Raw genomic sequence first — 17,869 nt, 5'->3', positions numbered from 1 at the left:
GAGCATGGCTACCAAACCATAATAACCTAACCTGGTTTTCAAAGGGGGCCCTGCAGTCATTTTCCAGCATGAAGACTCATAGCAACATGATTGCAGGCTGTAGCCTGTGCTGCTATTGTAATGCTTTAATCGGTGGTTAAGTCAAGAGGTTTAATTTAGTCCAGGCCCCCTTTTGCCACATGAACAATTTTTCTACATATCCTGTTTCCTCACACTAAAAATGTGTCTCTTCCCCCATGCATCCAGCCTGCAGCACCTCAACCTTTGTTCTGTCTGCAGCACACTGTCTCTGATAATAAATTACTCAGCAGTGGGTGAATTAGCCCAAATCCAATGTGTGAAAGAAGATTAGGTTGGACCTAAGTAAGGAAATTAGGTTCTAAGCACAGGCACCGGCTGAGGCATAAAGATACCGAGACTTGCCCTGGATGACAAAGAAGCTAAACTTTATTAGCATCAGGCACAAAATCTGTTATTGGCATAAACCAAATGAATCCCCACAGCCACTTCAGGGGTAGGTGCTATTATTAGCCTTATTTTGTAGATGAAACAGAAAGAGAGAAGTGACTTGTCCAAGGTCACACAGCTAGTCTTGGTCCCAGGATTTGAACCCAGGCAGCCTAACTCCAGGACCTCACATTGTCCGTCCTTGGTGGATCTGAGACTATATGAGCTTTGCATTCATTCACTTATTCATTCATCCATTCAATTTAACTGGAGGAGGAGAAACTTTTTATAGGAGCTGGCCCCAGAATATTTCTGCAGGAGGGACCTGTCATTAGGTCATTGAAGGCAAAAGGAACTGACTAGGTAAATGCCGGGAGGCCTGATGGTGAAGGTTCATTTGGTGGCTTGGAGCTTATTTACAGCTGAGCTTGCAAATCTGGATTACCAGGATGGTGAGTAGGGCTTTTCCTGTAGTCTGGAAAATTGGCACTTGAGGTCACAGTTGACCACGAGAAGTGCTAAGAATTCTACAGCCTCGAGAAGACTGCCAACAACTGGGTCCTGCGTGCTGCCCCCAACCTCAACCCAGTGGCTTACTAAGAACAGGAGAAAATGCCTTACCTTGTTCATCGCCCCCCCCCCCCCCCCGCCAGCCCCACTGCACATCCAGAGATAGATGGGAGAGGGCAGAGGAAGCCTGAAGCTCAGTGAGGGCCTCCAAGGAAGGGCACAGAGCAAGTCAGGGACCTGGCAATGCCGGTGGGGGATACCCCTCAGAGGGTCTTGAAGGCCATGAACTGGGGAAAGGCAGAGAAACAACAGAAGCTGGAGAAGCCAAAGGCATTCTCCCTTAACCCTGATCCTTCCTTTTGTCCCTGTGTTAGTTTCCTAGAGCCAAAATGGGTAGCTTAAAACAATAGAAATTGATGTCTTGCCGTTCTGGAGGCTAGAAGTCCAAGGTCAAGGTGTCAGCAGGACTGTGCTCCCTCTGCAGTCTGCACAAGAATCCTTCTTTTCCTCTTCATAGTTTTTGGTGGTGTGCCGACAATCTTTGATGTCACTCCAATCTTTGCCTTCGCTTGGCGTTCTCCCTGTGTCTCTGTCTTCATATGGCTGTCTTTTCATAAGGACACTAGTCATAGTGGATTAGGGGCCCACCCTACTCTAGTGTGACTTCATCTAACTAATTATATCTGCAATGACCCTATTTCCAAATAAGGTCCCATTTTGAGATACTGGGATGAAGACTTAGCATAGGGGGACACATTTCAACCGAGAACAGGCACCAATACCCATCTTGCAAAGGAGCCTTTCTGTATAACCTACTTTTGGAAGCCAGTCACCTGGATCAGCCTGCCCTGAAGTGGTGCATTATGCATTTTAATTCATCTGATGTTCATAATAACCTAACCTGGTAGGGATTGTTCCATCTCCATTTGACAGTTGAGGAAACTGAGTCTCGGGGAGGTTGGGTGCCCCCGCTGAGGCCGTAGGGGAACTCCCGACCCCACATTCCTGCCTCTCCTAGGAGATGGGGCTCCTGCACCCGTCTCTCCCATAGTTCACCACCTTCTGAGCATCCTACCTGCCCATCCTCACCTTTTACACATCCAGAGATGGAAATAATCCAAGTTCCTTTGTGGCCCCCATCTGATAGGAGGTTGTACTTGAAAAGAAAGAGGCCCCAAATCATTCCTTTTTGCAGACACTCATGAGTCCCAGGGCCTGGGGCCTGAGCTATCGATTACAAATGCCCTGGTGCCACTTTCATTTCCTGTATGGTCGAGATGGACACAGATAGAAACAAAGCGCAGGAAAGGCGCTCACCATGGAGGGCCTGTAAATCCCAGAAGGACCATAATGATAGCTGAGTCACTCCAGGATCCTCCGAGGGGAAGGGAGGCTACAGGGAAGACATCAGCCTGGGGACCTTGACTTTGGCAGCTGGCAGCTAGGGTCATGGTCGTAAAGAAAGGAGGCAGAATAGGATCGTCAAGAGAGGGAAAAGCAGAAGCTGCCTGTGTAAACAAGGCTTTGTTCATGAGCACACCTTCTCCATCCTTCCATTCCAAGGTGCCTTCCCCTGGCACCCCAACTCTGTCTTCTTCCTTCCCAAGTGTTCACCCTCAAAACGACAGCACACAGGCAATCGACCGTCCTCATGTTTTTGTTCATGCATTGGATGTTCAACGCACACCTCATAAGCGCCAGTTCTGCACTGGGAGCCGTGCCAAGCACTCTGCCTGTGCTATTCTGTTTCATCCTCCTAGCAGCTGGGAGATGAGACTCTTACATCCATTTCACAGGTGAAGAGATGGAGGCTTGGAGAGTGAAGATGACTCACAGCTGACGGTGGAACCAGAATTCCATCCGGGGGTGTCTGACTTCAAAGACTCTGCTCTTTCCACACATTATTTGCTTACTCATTCGTTTAGCAAATTGATTTTTCACCCTCGCACATGTGTCAGCTGTTGTGCTGGTGCTGGAGATACACAAATAAACAAGATGGACACGGTGCCTGTCCTCACGTCCTCATGTGCCGGGGGGAAGACAGACCCCTCCCCTCCAAGGTAACTGGCACGTTACCTCATTGTAAATTGTGATTGTGGCTGTGAAAGGACAGTGGCAATAGTGGCAATACCAGAATCATGACGTGGTGGGAGGGGGATCTAACAGACTGTATGATCAAGGAAGGTGTCTCTGAGCAGGTGACATTTAAACTGTACCTGAATAATTGGCATAGCAGGGGGAGATGCATCTAAGGAAGAGGAAATAACAAATACAAAGGCCCTGAGGTCGGAATGACCACAAAGAAGGCAAGGGTGATTGCAATAAAGTGAGTGAGGGGGAGAAGAAAGGATCTGAGGGAGAAGAGGTAGGCGGGATCCAGGTCCTGCTGGGCCTTGTAGATCCAGGTGAGGGTCCGGAATGTCTGCTCGGTGTGATGGAAGCCATCGGAGGGTTGTAAGCAAGGCAGCAACAAGTCTCTTCTCTCAAGATGCTCATGTTTTAGAGCAGGGTTTCCTAACCTTGGTGCTGTTGACATTTTAGGCCAAGTAATTCTTTGTGATGGGGGCTGTGCTGGGCATTATAGGATGTTTAGGGGCTTCCCTGGCCTCAACCGACTAGATGCCAATGGCATCTCCCCACCCTACCCTACCCCCAAGTCATGACAACCAAAATGTCTCCAGATATTAGCAGATGCTCCCCTTTGAGAACCACTGACTGAACATATCAAAGGTTCATTGATTACTGTCACAGAGTCCAATGCACCTGGGCCCAGCTGGTGATCTCTGGGTGCCTCACTTCCACACATGACAGAGGACCTGGGGCTTAGTCCATCAGGCAGCGCCACCAACTCAGAACCCTTGGCTTCTGAAACACCTGGTAAGTAGGGAAGAGAGAGAGCGTGGAAGATCCCACAGGACATCTATGGCCTGGTCTTGATATATATACGCCATTCCCACCCACAGTCCATTAGCCAGAACTCAATCCCATGGCCTCAGCCTAACTTTAGGGGGACCAGAAATGGGCTCTCCTCGAGCATCCAGGAGACAGAAATGGCTTTGGTGGCATAAAGCATGGCCTCAGCACAATGAGCTAAGCTCATTGACTCTATTACATGGTTCCCTGAATGCTCACGACACCCAAGCCGGTGTGTTAATTCCTTTTCCCCAACACTCACCTGTAACATGGTCCAGTGGTCAAAGCAGGGACACGGGGTTCAGGTGAACAGTGCAGGGTTCCCTGGATCACAGCATGAGGCTGACACCTGTAGTAATCCCACCCTCCTTTACTAGCAAGAACCCCGGTTTTTGTTTGCATATGCTTGGTCCAGGTGAGGTTCCCTGCCCAGGGTCAGCTGATGACCAGGTCTGAGCCAATGAGTGTGGTGCATTCCTTGGGCCACCATGCCTGGTGCATGTGGTCTCCTCAGCCTGGCTGGTCAGAGTCATTCTTGAGATTTTGTTTCGGATGCCGGGACAGAGACTTACCTTTTCTCAGGTGGTTGTGAACCAATGCTACTGGCAGCCATCTTGCGGCTATGAGGGAAAGCCTGTCTGAGAATGGAGCCAACTTGGAGAAAGTGGAGGAAAAAGACAGACAGAAAAGATCAGGCACAGGTGACCTGTTTGAGCCCCTGTCGATCCACTCTGAAAGTCAGATATAGCCCTGAACTTCTTAATTACACAAACCAGTAAGTTCCTGTTTTCTGTCACTTGCAACCAGAAAACTACTGAACAACATAATCCATTTTCCCTTCAAACTCATTGATGCCTGGGATTGGGAAGGGGCTGAATCTGCAGGGGAGACAGCGGTGGACTTGCCGCTGGGACACATGGGAAGGCCAGAGTTGAGGGCAGGAAGCTGAGACCCAGGGCAACTAGAAAAGGTTTATAATGTCTCTAATGTCAGGACAAAGTTGCCCTGACATGCTACCCTTGACTTAAAAGTTCAAATAAATAATATCTAATATTGCTTGTGGCTTATGAATCACTAACCTAACTTGCCCTGACCACCACTCTGTAAAATAGATACCTCTGAGGTCCCCATTTTACAGTGAGGAAGCTCAGAGAGGCTAAGCAACTGACCCAAGGGCACCCAGCTAATTAAATGACAGAGTTGGGACTCAAAACCAGGTTTCATGACTCCACAGCCGATGTGTTATACAGGCACATTATTTATATAATAAAATCTAACATCTTCTTGAGCTTAAAAAAATAAATAAATAAAGCCAGAACAGCCTTTTGTTTTCATCCAAGGCTGGGATTTTTCAGGCTCCCCATCCAAGTCACCCAGAGATCGGCTGGGGGAAGCCAGAGCCCACCCTCCCTCCTGCTCCTCTCCCTCCTGTTCGCTCAGGTCCTGTGTTTGGGAAACATACATCTTCCACAGAGAGTACATATTTAAACACTGTCAGGGCACACAACTTCTGCTCCACTGATGCTTGCTTCCCTCCCTGCAGGTGCGTGGTTCAGCGTGGGCAAGAAGGAGTGCGGAGAAGATGTGCTACACACATCAGCACAATATTCACACCAGACTCTAAGAATTAACAAGCCTTTGCAGAATGGCGTCTGTCAGCAGCCCCAGGTGTGGTGTGTTTGTGCAGCTGGCATCGAGAAAGAAGTTGTATGTGCACGCGTGATCTGTGGGTGTCGTGCACACACATTCCTGCAGCTGGAACTGAGTGGCCGAGCCTCCCGGAGCCGAGTGAGTGAGTGAGTCAGCCCAGTGCCACGGGGGAAAGGGAAAGCATGATGAGGATGAGTTTTTTCCAGATGAAATGCTGCTTCCTGCCACTTAAAAAAACACACAAAACACACACACACACAAGTCTTCCTGGTAATTTAGAGGACGCACCAAAAAATCAAATCAAACCCTAACTCGTACAAGTTCTGGGGAGACTCATTGGCATGAGAGGTACTGTAATACTAAAGGAATTGGGTTTCTCTTTGCATAAGTGAATCAATGCAGAAGGCACCTCACAACCAATTTTGGACAACAAGCCAAAGTGAGTTTTATGGAGGCTTTTGTTTATTCTTGCCCTGGACCATTTAGGGGCCAACTCTTCACTTTCGCTGACTGTCCACACCCGAGGCACATTCCCAGTCACTGATCTATCACATTGTCATGGAATGAGATGAAACAGTGGGTGTCTTGCTGAGGCATTTGGAATACAGACAGGCTTCTGATTGCTAGGTTTGGGGTCTAGTGAACACCTGAGGTTTCCGTATGTCCTGTGTCCATTCTCCCTTTTGGTGACAGCACCCCAATTTATTGTGGGGACTCACAACTCCCTCACTCTCAGACAACGTGGTTGAGGAGGAGCTGCCCCCACATCTAGTTCTAAGGATGGAGACATGGCCCAGGCCTAGCCAATCAGCAAATTCCATTACCATGGCCACAGCCATTGGTTTAAGGATGGCACATGACCCAAGTTAGTCCAGTGAGAGACAAGCCTGGGACATTAGCTGCAGCTCGAAGAAAGAGAAGTTCTCTTTTCACTGGTGTTGCTAACTGCAAAGAGGTGAGACTGGAGCGGCTAGAAGTCATCTTGCCACCAGTAGGGGAGAGTCTGTCACTGAATAAAGCTGCCTGAGAGGAAAGTAGAGCTCAGACTGAGAGTGACAGAAAGCTTCCAGATGGTATCTGTTGGGCACCTAGATCATCTCAAAGACAAGAGACGCTGGGCCACTTCCATGTTCAGGGCTCTTGATAGACTAAATAATAAAGAAACAGTGTCACAAAGTGGTATATTTTAAATGGTTCAAATGAATGAATAAAAACTAACAACACAATCCAAAACCACAGGGAGGAGTGTGTGAGGATTGTGTTCCTGAAGACCCCGCATAATTCAAAACTCATAGTTCAAGGTCAACATGGACAGGACAGAGGCCCACGGCTGTTGATGGCTGGTGTGGCGCCACCATGTGGCACCAGTTCAGGAAGACTTAACAATTCTCTTAGCCTGCTGGCTTTGAAAATGTTTGACACTTGAATTTCCTTCCACTTAACTGGTGTGTGTGTGTGTGTGTGTGTGTGTGTGTGTGTGTGTGTGTGTAAAGGGGTTTCATATTTGTATTATTTCCAGTTTTGCATTCAAAATAAGACTTGGTTAATATTTTTACAAATTATTGCCTCAAATTCACATAGAATGCGACATCCCCTCCCCCGCCCCAAATGTCCCAAGTCTGAATGTGTGAGGCCCCATGTGAATGTGAGAATGGGTCACATTGCTACTCCCTGACCTGTAGCATGTCCTACAAGCCACCATATTCCCTTGTCCACACCCCTTTCTCACTGGGTCCAGTCCTTAGGGCATGGAGACATGAAGCCAGGGTGGCCCCACAGCCCCAGGGGGCACCACCCACACTGTAGCAATGACCTCCTTCAGAGGCAAGCCCTTGGCTCCACATTAGTCTTGAGTTTTGGGTTCAAGACAACATCTCAGACTATCCAATCACGTGCCCAGTGAATACATATTTGTTCAGCATTTACCATGTGCTGGCTGCTGCACTGGCGCCGAGAGTGTCCCTGCTGTCAGAGCACTCTTCAGAGGGCTGCTTTCCCACCAGAGCCCTTTCTTGTCATGCTCCATCTCACGCTGATTATTCATATAGCTTATCTGGGCAGCGCTTGGCAATTCCAGATCATGTACATTCTTGGGGTTAAAGAGGAATCATTCAATGTTCAACAATATTGCAAGAGACCTACTATGAGCCGGGCACTGTCCTACAACCCAGCAGTGAACAAAACAGGCAGAGACCCTGCCCCAATGGAGCTGCCATTCTTGTGTGGAGAACAGAAAAGAAACAAAATAGATAAGTAAAATATACCATTTTTCATGGTTTCTATGATGTCAGTTTTTCTCCCACATTCAACATTTCTGAAATCAGGATGCATTTCGATAACTCAGCATTGTTCTACAGCTTAACTGGTAGTGTTTTTTCTTTTTTTTTTTTTTTTTTTTTTTGTGGTACATAAACTAACATCTCATCCTGCTGTTGTTGTCTGAATTTGATGAACTATGTAGTCAGTTAGACAGTGATAAGTAATAAGCAGAAAAATCTAGCAGGGCAGCAAGATGGGGAGTGCTACAGAGTGGGGGCTGCATTCTTTAGACAGGCTGGCAGATAGGGAGAATGTCAGCAAAAACCTGAAGGACGTGAGGGAGAGGGCCGTGGGGGTATTTCAGGGAAGAGCAATGCTGGCAGAGGGAACAACATATGCAAAAGCTCTGAGGAAGCAGCATGCCTGGAAGAGCAAGGAGGCCCAAGTAGCTAGAGAAAAAAGAGCAACGGGGAGACGAACAGGATGAGTTCAGAGAGGGAACTGGGGCCAGATGATTTGATCTTTAAGACCTTTGTAAGGACTTTGATTTATACTCTGAGTGAAGTTCAACAGCAATTTTGGTCTTCTGATGCCCATTTTGCAGATGAGCAAGCTGAGTTTCAGTGAGGTTTTAAGAATGTCCCAAAGCAACTCATGGAGCCTAGATGCAGAGCCAAAGCTTAATCCCAAAACTGTGCTCTCCCCAAGTAGGCAGACAAATGATCGGCATGAGAGAGATGAGATGGGGCAGCCGAGCGCCCAGCCAGGGGACCAGGCATCAGCTGCGAGGGGAGTTGGCATGGAGGAGGCTCTAGAATCTAGGCCAGCAGTCAGTGTGAAGGGAGCAAAGCCTTTTTTAAGTCTCTCTGATGGTGCTTCTTCGTGCTCAGATCCCCCCAATTCACATAAGGAGCACGCACAGTTCTTGGAGGAGGTCCGATTACAAATGACCGTGCTTGTCAAGGCAGTGAGGACACCAGAACGTGATCTGCATGTTTATCTCACAGCTCAGAGACTTGGGTAAATATGTTTAACAATTAGTTTATGCACCAGTAATGTCCTAGTAAACCAACTTATAGAACTGTCTCTGACATCTATTAAGTATTAGGATGCCTGGAACGTGCAGTGCAGAGCAAATACCCCCCAGCACTTCCAGTGTTAGGAAGGGTGGGAAGGGAACACAGGGTTGCCAAGATCCGAATCCTCTTTTCCTTCCTCATTCTCCCTCCCTCTCTGGAGCAAGGCTGAACCCTCCCGTTTGAAGACCACATGCTTCAGCTGTGGGTCGTGGCAGATGAAATAGGCTGACCATTGTGGAATGCCTCCCTTTTGTAGTGGACTCACTGTATTAATGGTCTCCCTGTACTCACATCCAAAAGGAAAGGCAATGTAACTTTGAAGCTCCTCCCTCTGAGAGACGAGTCTGTTTCTCCACCACTTGAATATGAGCTGACCTCATGACTTGCTTAGGCCAGTAGAATGTGGCAAAAGTAATGGTGTGCCACTTCTGAGCATGTGCGTGATTCCATACTCTTTCATGCCACGAAAACAAACCGGGCCTTGCCTTCTGCAGGATGTAAAACCACATGGAGGAGAGCCCAGGTGTCCCAGCTTACATCCTGGACCAGCTTATAGCCAATCTGACCCCTAAACATTTGAGAGAGCCCAGAGAAGATCAGACAGCTGCCTACCTGACGGGCAACTACGCTCAGACATGAGTGAACCCAGCAGAATCACCCAGATGAAATGTAGTCTCATGAACAATAATGTGTATTGTGTTAAGCCATTAAATGTGTAGTATTTGTTACCCAGCAGTAACTAGCTGACACTCCTCTGTTCTAAAGCTGTTCTTGATGGGCATTGTGATGGGTGTGGGCAGGATGTAAGGTCTCTTTGCCCTTTTTTTCTTGGCAGTCAAGAGAAAACAGACTTCAGAGGATTTCTGAAGGAATGTCAGGATATTTGGATGTTAATGTAACATGATAAAAATAACCAAAAATTACTGTGACTGGGAAAATAACGTAACAGAGTAAAAATGTGTCAGCGGGCAGTGTGCACTGACATGAAGTTAATGCACACCTTACCCTTTCCTCCCCAGCAATAGGGACACCTATGTCAGCAAATAAATTAACATGCCTTCTGTAACAGCTCGCTCCTGAGCTGTCCTAGAAGAGCAGGAAGTGTGTATCCTTGCACTTGCTTGCTAACAAGCATTGAGAAATAGCCAGCCTCACTTTTGCCCTTTTTTCACTAAGAAATCTATTGTTATAGAAACTTCCTAAATAAAGACTGCAGCCATTGAAAGAGGAGAAAAGATGGAGAAGACTTTTCAAGTTTATCAAGAAACTCAGTGAAACATTTTGCCAAAAGGAAAGGCACCGGCCACCTAAAGGTACTCACCAGTTCACAGGTTTCTTCACAGGTATCTCCCTGAGGCAGGTGCTAGCGTGATTCTCCATTTCATGGATAAGGATACTGAGGCTCAAGGGCACACAGCTGCAAAGGGGCAGAGTGGACCCTGGAAGCTGGGACGTCTGCCTCCACATTTCACACCCTCTAGAAGATGGCAGCTCCTGAAAAGATGGAATCAGTTTGAAATGGTCTGGTGCTTAAGCTTGGGGTGGGCACATGGGTGTTCACTACGTTACTATTGTCTGAAATTTTTTATCATAATTTTCTTAGAAGAAACGAAAAATAATTAACCTGTGTTGTTTACCAAACCCCAGGCACTGCATTTCAAATCCCCAGTATATTCTTCCTGAGTATTGTTATACAACATTTATAAAAATTCAAGGAAACAGCGAGAGTGAAAGGAAAGCAAAGAGAAGAAAGCCAGGCAAACATACGCACTAGGCCTCCTCAGGCTCTAGGGATGAGACGCCTGAAGTGTTCCACCAATAAAGGTCTGCGACGGCCCCAATCTCAAATATTTTGGGCTGTTTTTCTATAAAGAGCCCCCAGCTAGGGAGGATAAGGGTCACGGCAGCCTCTGTGAGCCCCTGTGTGAGATCCCTGGCCCTCTTCAGCCAACACTGGCCCAGCCATCTGGTGGTGACTGAGGCCTTTTTCTAGCTACTAGACATGCTGGCAAATTACCTCCCCCTGGGGGCAGCCCGAAGCAATGACTGGAGAGAGTCAGGGTACAAACATGCCAGCTCCCTAACCCCTCAGGTAGGACAACTCTGAGCTACGTTCTTCCCTGACCCTCAGCTAGTCTCCACAGCATTCCGCTCCACTTGGCCACAGCGGTTGTCCACTTGTGAAGCTCTCTCCACTGTCTGCCTTCCCCCTCTCTGTCCCATGCGGGCACTCTCTCAGGGCACCTTGGGTCCCCACCCATGTAAAACACATGCACTTGAATCATTGTCTCAAGGTCTGTCTCTGAGGGCACCCAAACTAAGGCAGAGGAAAATTTTCCAAAAGCCCAAAGGTGATTCCGAGATTTTTTCCTCATTGCCCCCCTGAACTGAGAACCCCTTCAACAAAGCATCAGAAAGTCCTGGAAAGTCAGCCTGCTTGGGATTAACACTCAGCAATGCCACTGGCCAGCTGTGTTTCCGCAGATAAGCTACTTAAGCTGACTGGGTTTCAGTTTTCTTACCCATCAAGGAGAGAGTCCTCCTTCCCCAGCTTGTGAGGATTCCATGAGAGACACATGGCTCACCCTGTTTGGACATAGACACTGAGCAAAAACTTGATTTGTGATTTTTAAAATGTCAGGAAGTATTACCTTAATATACATGTCACAAAAATCTTTGTCAGGATCTGTTCTGATTTACTTGCTATGTAGGTGACATAGCAAGGACATGCTTAAAAAGTACAATTCAATGGTCATTTATTAAACTCCTCTTCTCCTGGGCTTGAAAGATGTTCTAGAATTATAAATTCCCCACTGGCTGGATGAGAGTCATAAAAACAAATAATACAGTGTGAAAATTGCTCTAAGAGATATCTGTGGTAGGTACTAGTGGTTTTTGGCTGTCTAGACCCCACTCAGCCTCAGGTTCCAGGACCCTGATTTTCCTCTAAACGCTGCCTTTCCTCACTCTAGTCCCTTTGGCTTTAGGGATAGCTATGTGATTCAGGCTGGTCCAATCAGAGCTGTCCACCCACTGGCCACAATGATTGGTTCAAGGATCAGCATGTGACCCAAGCCAGACCAATGAGACTCAATTCTGGGACTTTTGCAAGGTTGCTGGAAAAGTGAAGTCTTCGGCTGCACTTAAAGATGGGAGAGTAAAGCTTCCAGGGCCTTCTGGGGGCTGCCTGAGAGAGAAGCCTACACAAAGGAAGGCAGAGCCAATCTATAGCTAGAAACAGAGTGCCAGTGACACAGTTTAACCCTTTGTCTCAGTTGTCTCCAAAGCCAGCTCTACCACCTGGACTTTTCCATTAAATAATACAATGAGTCCTCCTCTCTCTTGTTTTCTTTTCCTAAGCCATCTGCTACCATGAGTCATGCTTGTGCAAGGTCTGTACAAGGCACAAAGGAGGCAAGGGGCTACAGGTCAGTCATTGCATGAAAGGGTCTGGAAGGCTTCTGAAGAAGGAGATCGCTAATCGAGGTTTTGGGGGATGAATAGAAGTTTGCTCTTTGATGATCAAGGCACAGAAGGGCATTTGAGGCAGAGGAAGTAACGTGACAAAGGCATGGAGGTGGGACCTGGGAGTCCTTCATACCTGGAATATGGGACATAAGAAGATGAGGCAGTGGTGATAGAACAGGTCAGATCATGGATGGCTGAGTGCCAGGCTACAAGAATGGGGTTTTCTCCTGCGGAAGGCCAGGGGGAGCAAAGGGCAGATGGCTGTGTGTGGTAAGCAGAAGGCCCTCACTAGATCTGTGGAGACTTGATGAATATCTCTTATAGAAAGTGCTCCCCTCCCAAGCAGATATCTTAAGGGCTTAATATGCTAAGATTTCAGCTGGGAACACACCCAGGGAACAAGGGTCAAGGCTGAGGTCTGAGATACCTGGTTAAGCCAATCATCTAGCAGTAATCATCACCGTCATCATCATCACCAAAGTTGCCCGTAGACATTTATGCCTTGGACACCTTTTACTGGCTGGCCCTTTAATCCAGCCTGGGGGTCAACTGGAGACCCCTGAGAACTAGGACTCATGGACTAGGGCAAAAATGCTTACTGGTTGCCTGAGGCCACACAGCACAGAGTTGACCTCAGCTCGAGTGACTCAGGGCATGGTCTGGACCAGCATTGGCATCGCCCAAGAGCTTATCAGAAATACAGACTCTCAGGCCCCACCCCAGACTGCTGAGTCAGAATTTGCATTTTAACAAACCCCACGTAATATTTAGGCACATCAAAGTTTTAAAAGCACTGGGTTATGCACTGCATTGAACAATCAGACAAAAAGACAGAAGAAAAACACCAAAAACTAACTTTTAACTTTGGTTGGGTTGAAATGAGGGAATTATAAAGAGTTATCTTTTTCTTTTCTGCATATACAAAAATGTGGTTATGTTACTTTCATAATGAAAAAAAAATGCTTAAAATTTAAGAAAATCTGAAACACAAAATTACACCATGTTATAAAACTGCGAAATTAAGAAATGGTTATTTGCCTTTAAAAATAGGCCCCATTTTTAGTCTGTTATCACTTTTGCTTTAATTGCTCCCTTCCTTAAAGAAGAAAACCAAAACCTAACCAAAACAAAACAATACAAAACCACTTCTGCCTCAAGGCAGCCTTGGGCTTTGCCCTCTTGGTAATGGCCAGTGCAGGGAAGGCCATCTTTCTGTCTGCAGAGGGAGCTCATTATAATATAGGTCTTATCAAAAGTAAATAGAAATGGGGGCAGCCGGGTGGCTCAGTTGGTTAGAGCACAAGCTCTGAACAACAGGGTTGCCGGTTAGATTCCCACATGGGCTAGTGAGCTGTGCCCCCACAATAGATTGAAGATGAGCTGCCACTGAGCTTCCAGAAGTTAGAGCACGAGCTCTTAACAACAAGGTTGCCGGTTCTGCACCCCCTGCAACTAAAGATTGAAAACGGCGACTGGACGTGGAGCTGAGCTGCACCCTCCACAACTAGATCGAAGGACGACTTGGAGCTGATGGGCCCTGGAGAAACACACTGTTCCCCAATATTCCCCAATAAAAATTTTTTTGAAATTATGTATATTTAAAAAAAGTAAATAGAGATGAGCATTTCTGTGTTTATTAAAGTGAAAGATAAGGAATGATTTAAGCATTCAATGTGATTTGTGACTTGCTTTTTTGCCATGATGATCTCCCTTCATTAATCCTTTTTCTGCCTACACATGATGAAGGCCCCTCCCCTTTTCTGAATTCTCAAGGTTTTCAAGCCCCAAAATTGCTGATTTCAGACTTGGCCTCTTTGCCTAGTTCACTCTTGTCCTTCAGTACTCAGCATGAATGTCACTTTTCAGGGAAGCCTTCCAAGACCCGTTAGTCATATATTAGGCAGAGCTCTTGATTGCAAGTGATGGAAAAACAATTTAAACTGACATAAGCCAAAAAGGGTGACTGTTGGTTCAGATAACAGAAAAGCCCGGTGGTAATGGCGTCAGGTATTGCTGGCTCTAGGGTCTCAAATGACATCGCCAGGAAACTGCCTAATGACAAATCTCTCAGCCTTACTCTGTGGCATGCCAGGCTTAGATAGGTTCTCCTCCAGGGCCCCCATGCTAGACCCCGATTTTGACCCTCTAGTTTAGAAAATCCATCAGAAAGAGAACTTTCTTTTCCCAATTGTCCCAGTAAAAGTCCCAGAGTTAAATCTCATTGGCCAAACTGTTTATCTTTGACCAATCGTTGAAGTAGTCAAGGAGTGGAATGCTCTGATTGGCCAGGGTCATGTGCCTACCCTAAATTCATACCTACCTGGATTGATGGAAGGGAAAATTGGGTCCCCAAAGGAAAACTGGAAAATGTGGGCATGAGGCTTGGTGGGCAATCACAACAGCAATTTATAACAGACCACCTGTTACAAGTTTTCACAGTACCCTGCGATTTGCCTTTGTAACATTTGCTGGATTTTAAAAACTACATATTAATTTTAATAGTTTCATCTTTAGTACACGTGCTGCCGAAGTGAGCACAATAGTTTCTTGATTAATGTCTGTCTCCCTAACTTGACTGAAACGCCAAGGGCAAGGATTGTGGATACTCACAGGTAATGGTATTCTCAATGCCCCAAACATACGAGGTATTCATCAAATATTTATTGAATAGACTCATCCCAACTGCTTTAACAACAGCTATGTTTACTCACATTTGCTTGAGGCAATTCTGGGATGCTGGCAATCAGGCTCCCCGTTTTGAATCAGATTTGACTAATGACACAGCCAGAACCTCTGTCCTAGCTGTGCTCTGGGACAATCTGAGCCACAGAAATGCTGCTCTGCAGAACAGGGGACATCTGCTCTGTGGCCAATGGCAACTAGAAACCATGGTCAGATAGTATACCCCTGGGGTGGCTTGACCACAGACAGGGAGGGGAGAGAGGAGATAGAGCTTGAATTCTACAGCATTGTAGCACCTGACATCTGAAAGTGGGCTATCTCAAGCCTCACAGCTTCCCTGTACAGTAATTACATTCATTTCTAGAAAGAGACTGAGGTTCAGAGTATCCCTCAAGGTCTGCCAGCTCATACCCAACAGAGCTAGTACTTGAACCAGTACTTGCCAGTGTTGATGTCTCCCAGACATCAGTTCTTTCTGCATAATTTTCAGCAAGTCTCTTTTCCTCTGGGAGCCTCAGTCTCTTCATCCATAAAATGGACATTGGTTATCCTCACCTGGAGGAAGTGTTATGAGATGATGCGAACTCTTGTACAGCATATGGAGTCCTGGGTATGTGGTGGGCATTGCCTTCCCCTCCTTTTAGATGTTGCTCCAGCTAAGTTTTATATTCCAAGTGCCTCCCTAGCTTGAATTGGAACAGAGATGTGAATTAGTGGGGGAACGCCACCAGGGAAGTCTTCTTTGGGTTCAACCAGACAATGAAATCCACACCTGACCACAGGACACACTTGTCAGTCAGGACACAGTCCAAGAAACAGCCTTGAGGGTCGCACCAGCCTTTTCCATCCCTGAGAGTTCCCATAGCAGTTCAGGAGCTATTCATGTTTAGTCCCAAGCGACAACTTAGGTGACAATCCAGGAGATAAGATACACATTGGGCAAGTGTGGGCCTCAAAGATTCATGCCTTAGGAGCCAATGTCTCTGTAACAACAGCTCCGTATGCAAAGCTTCCAGGGTGTCTGCAAGGGTCACACAAGAGTCTTTGCATACGGGAAAGTGAAACAGTATGGCATCCCCACCGGGCATGTATAATTCATTCATGGGTCTTCCAGTCCAGGTTGATTCACCAATCAAGAGTCATTTTTAACGTAAGTAACGTTGCCTGGCAACACAACAGACATTCCACCTTTATCTGATTTCTAGGGTTAATAGAGACAGTAAACCTGAGGTCTAATTTATTCTTAAGAGAAGGAAAAAGGGTTTGTTAACCCTTCATCACGAATATTTACTGACGTTCCTCCCCATACATGTGAACACACACATACACACACACACACACACACACACACACACACACACACACACACACACAGCTTTGAGTTTTAAAAGCCTAGACTTTTTGGTTTCAAATGCCAAGAATTTCAAAAGCTAAGACTTATTACTTTCAAAAGTTAAAATGTTTGAGTTTCAAATGCCAAGGACTTTGAATTCCAAGGCCAAGTTATGAAAAATTTCAAATGTCATTTTGATTTCCCTGTGTCTGGCCTTTTGGGTTTCAAAAATTGAAGCCCTGAGTCAGAGCGTAGGTTCGTGTTCTAATTATTAGATTTGGGAAGAACAGATGAAGAGCCAGGTGACCTGGACCTCAGAATACTGAAGGGTTTTCCAGATTGAGGAAGCGGGAAGGGGAAGCCCGTGATAAGGTACGAGGTTGGTGGGTCTGGACAAGGGGCTCAGGGCAGAGGGGGTCTGGCTGTTGTGGTCTATACCCAGCGAGCACCACTGCTCCAGAGAGCAAGTGGAAGGACACCATCTGTGTCCTGAGGCATCTCTCAGCTCTGACTTACCTTACGTGCACAGCCCCTGATTTGCCCACTCCTTCTGAGGCGGCGAAGGTGCCTGAAGCCTGGCAAGGTGCTGGTAGCCTGGAGGAAAGTTTGTGACCTTATACTTGGGTGGTTCTGAGAAGAGCCCCCCTGTGGCCTCCCCTCCCAGCCCCACCCTCATAGAAGTCCATGTCCCACAGAGAGGAGAAGGGCTGAAGCCTGATGTGTGTGTGTGTGAGGGAGGGGAACTGGACCTCCTCGTGGGGGACCTGCTGATCCCAGTTGCCCTGTGTGACGTGGGGCAAGGTCATTGATTCATTCAGTAAATTTTCTTACCTGTCTGAGCTCAGGTTCTGGGGCCAAACTGCCTGGGATTCCCAGGCCTGCTACTTCTTTGGGCAAATTAGTCTCTTTGTGCCTGAGTTTTCTCACCTATAAAATGGGGACAAAAACAATACTCACTTCTGGGGTCACTTTGAAATCTAAAAGAATTAGTACATCTGAAGGATTCACAAAAGTGCCACACAGCTAGTAAACACTCCACAAATGCTAAGTACTGTTGTTACTACATGTCAGACATTTTTTTTTACACCAGGGGTACAAGAGTGAACAAACAAAGGATTGGCCTCAGGGAACTTATGCTCTAGTGAGATACAGATAATAAAGGACACGAAACTAGTATCTTTCTTTGAAAGGAAGATAAAGCAGAATAAAGCTGAGGCAATTCCTTTGGTCTCTGAGCGTTGGCCCCTTAGGGATAAGTGATGACGCCCAGGCAGCTGGAAGTGCCTGGCACAGGCCTGGCATTTAGTCAGTGCTGACTAAAAGGGGTGCCCTTCCCCTACTTGTCTGCTCTCCTCCCTGCTGCCTGGGTCACCTTCATGAGCTGCCCCTTCCGCAGTGTCCGTCAGGAGCACCAGGAGATGCAACTGGAATCACAGATACAAAGGAAATTCCCAGAAGTACTGTTCCCCTATCCAGATGTTCCCACGCCTTTCTCCAACAGATTAGTGTCCTAGCAACTGGAAAAGGG

The 17,869-nt window shown here is 46.9% G+C and overlaps 1 long non-coding RNA gene across 1 annotated transcript; it reads right to left on the bottom strand.

Annotated features, from left to right (window-relative positions):
- Window positions 1-1,112: 1,112 nt before the first annotated feature.
- LOC141567219 (uncharacterized) lies at window positions 1,113-17,270 on the bottom strand. Its single transcript, XR_012489687.2, has 4 exons — window positions 17,173-17,270; window positions 16,858-16,935; window positions 10,180-10,352; window positions 1,113-3,831 (listed from the first exon to the last, which is right to left on the bottom strand). It is a non-coding gene; the product is annotated as an uncharacterized LOC141567219 (long non-coding RNA).
- Between the last annotated feature and the right edge of the window lie 599 nt (window positions 17,271-17,869).

Source organism: Rhinolophus sinicus, chromosome 5 (assembly GCF_057876585.1).
Source record: "Rhinolophus sinicus isolate RSI-liver-muscle chromosome 5, RSI-T2T, whole genome shotgun sequence".
In the NCBI taxonomy this organism is placed as follows: domain Eukaryota; kingdom Metazoa; phylum Chordata; class Mammalia; order Chiroptera; family Rhinolophidae; genus Rhinolophus; species Rhinolophus sinicus.
The sequence above is the reverse complement of the archived record's forward strand: the minus strand, read 5'-3'. Positions and strand labels throughout refer to the sequence as shown.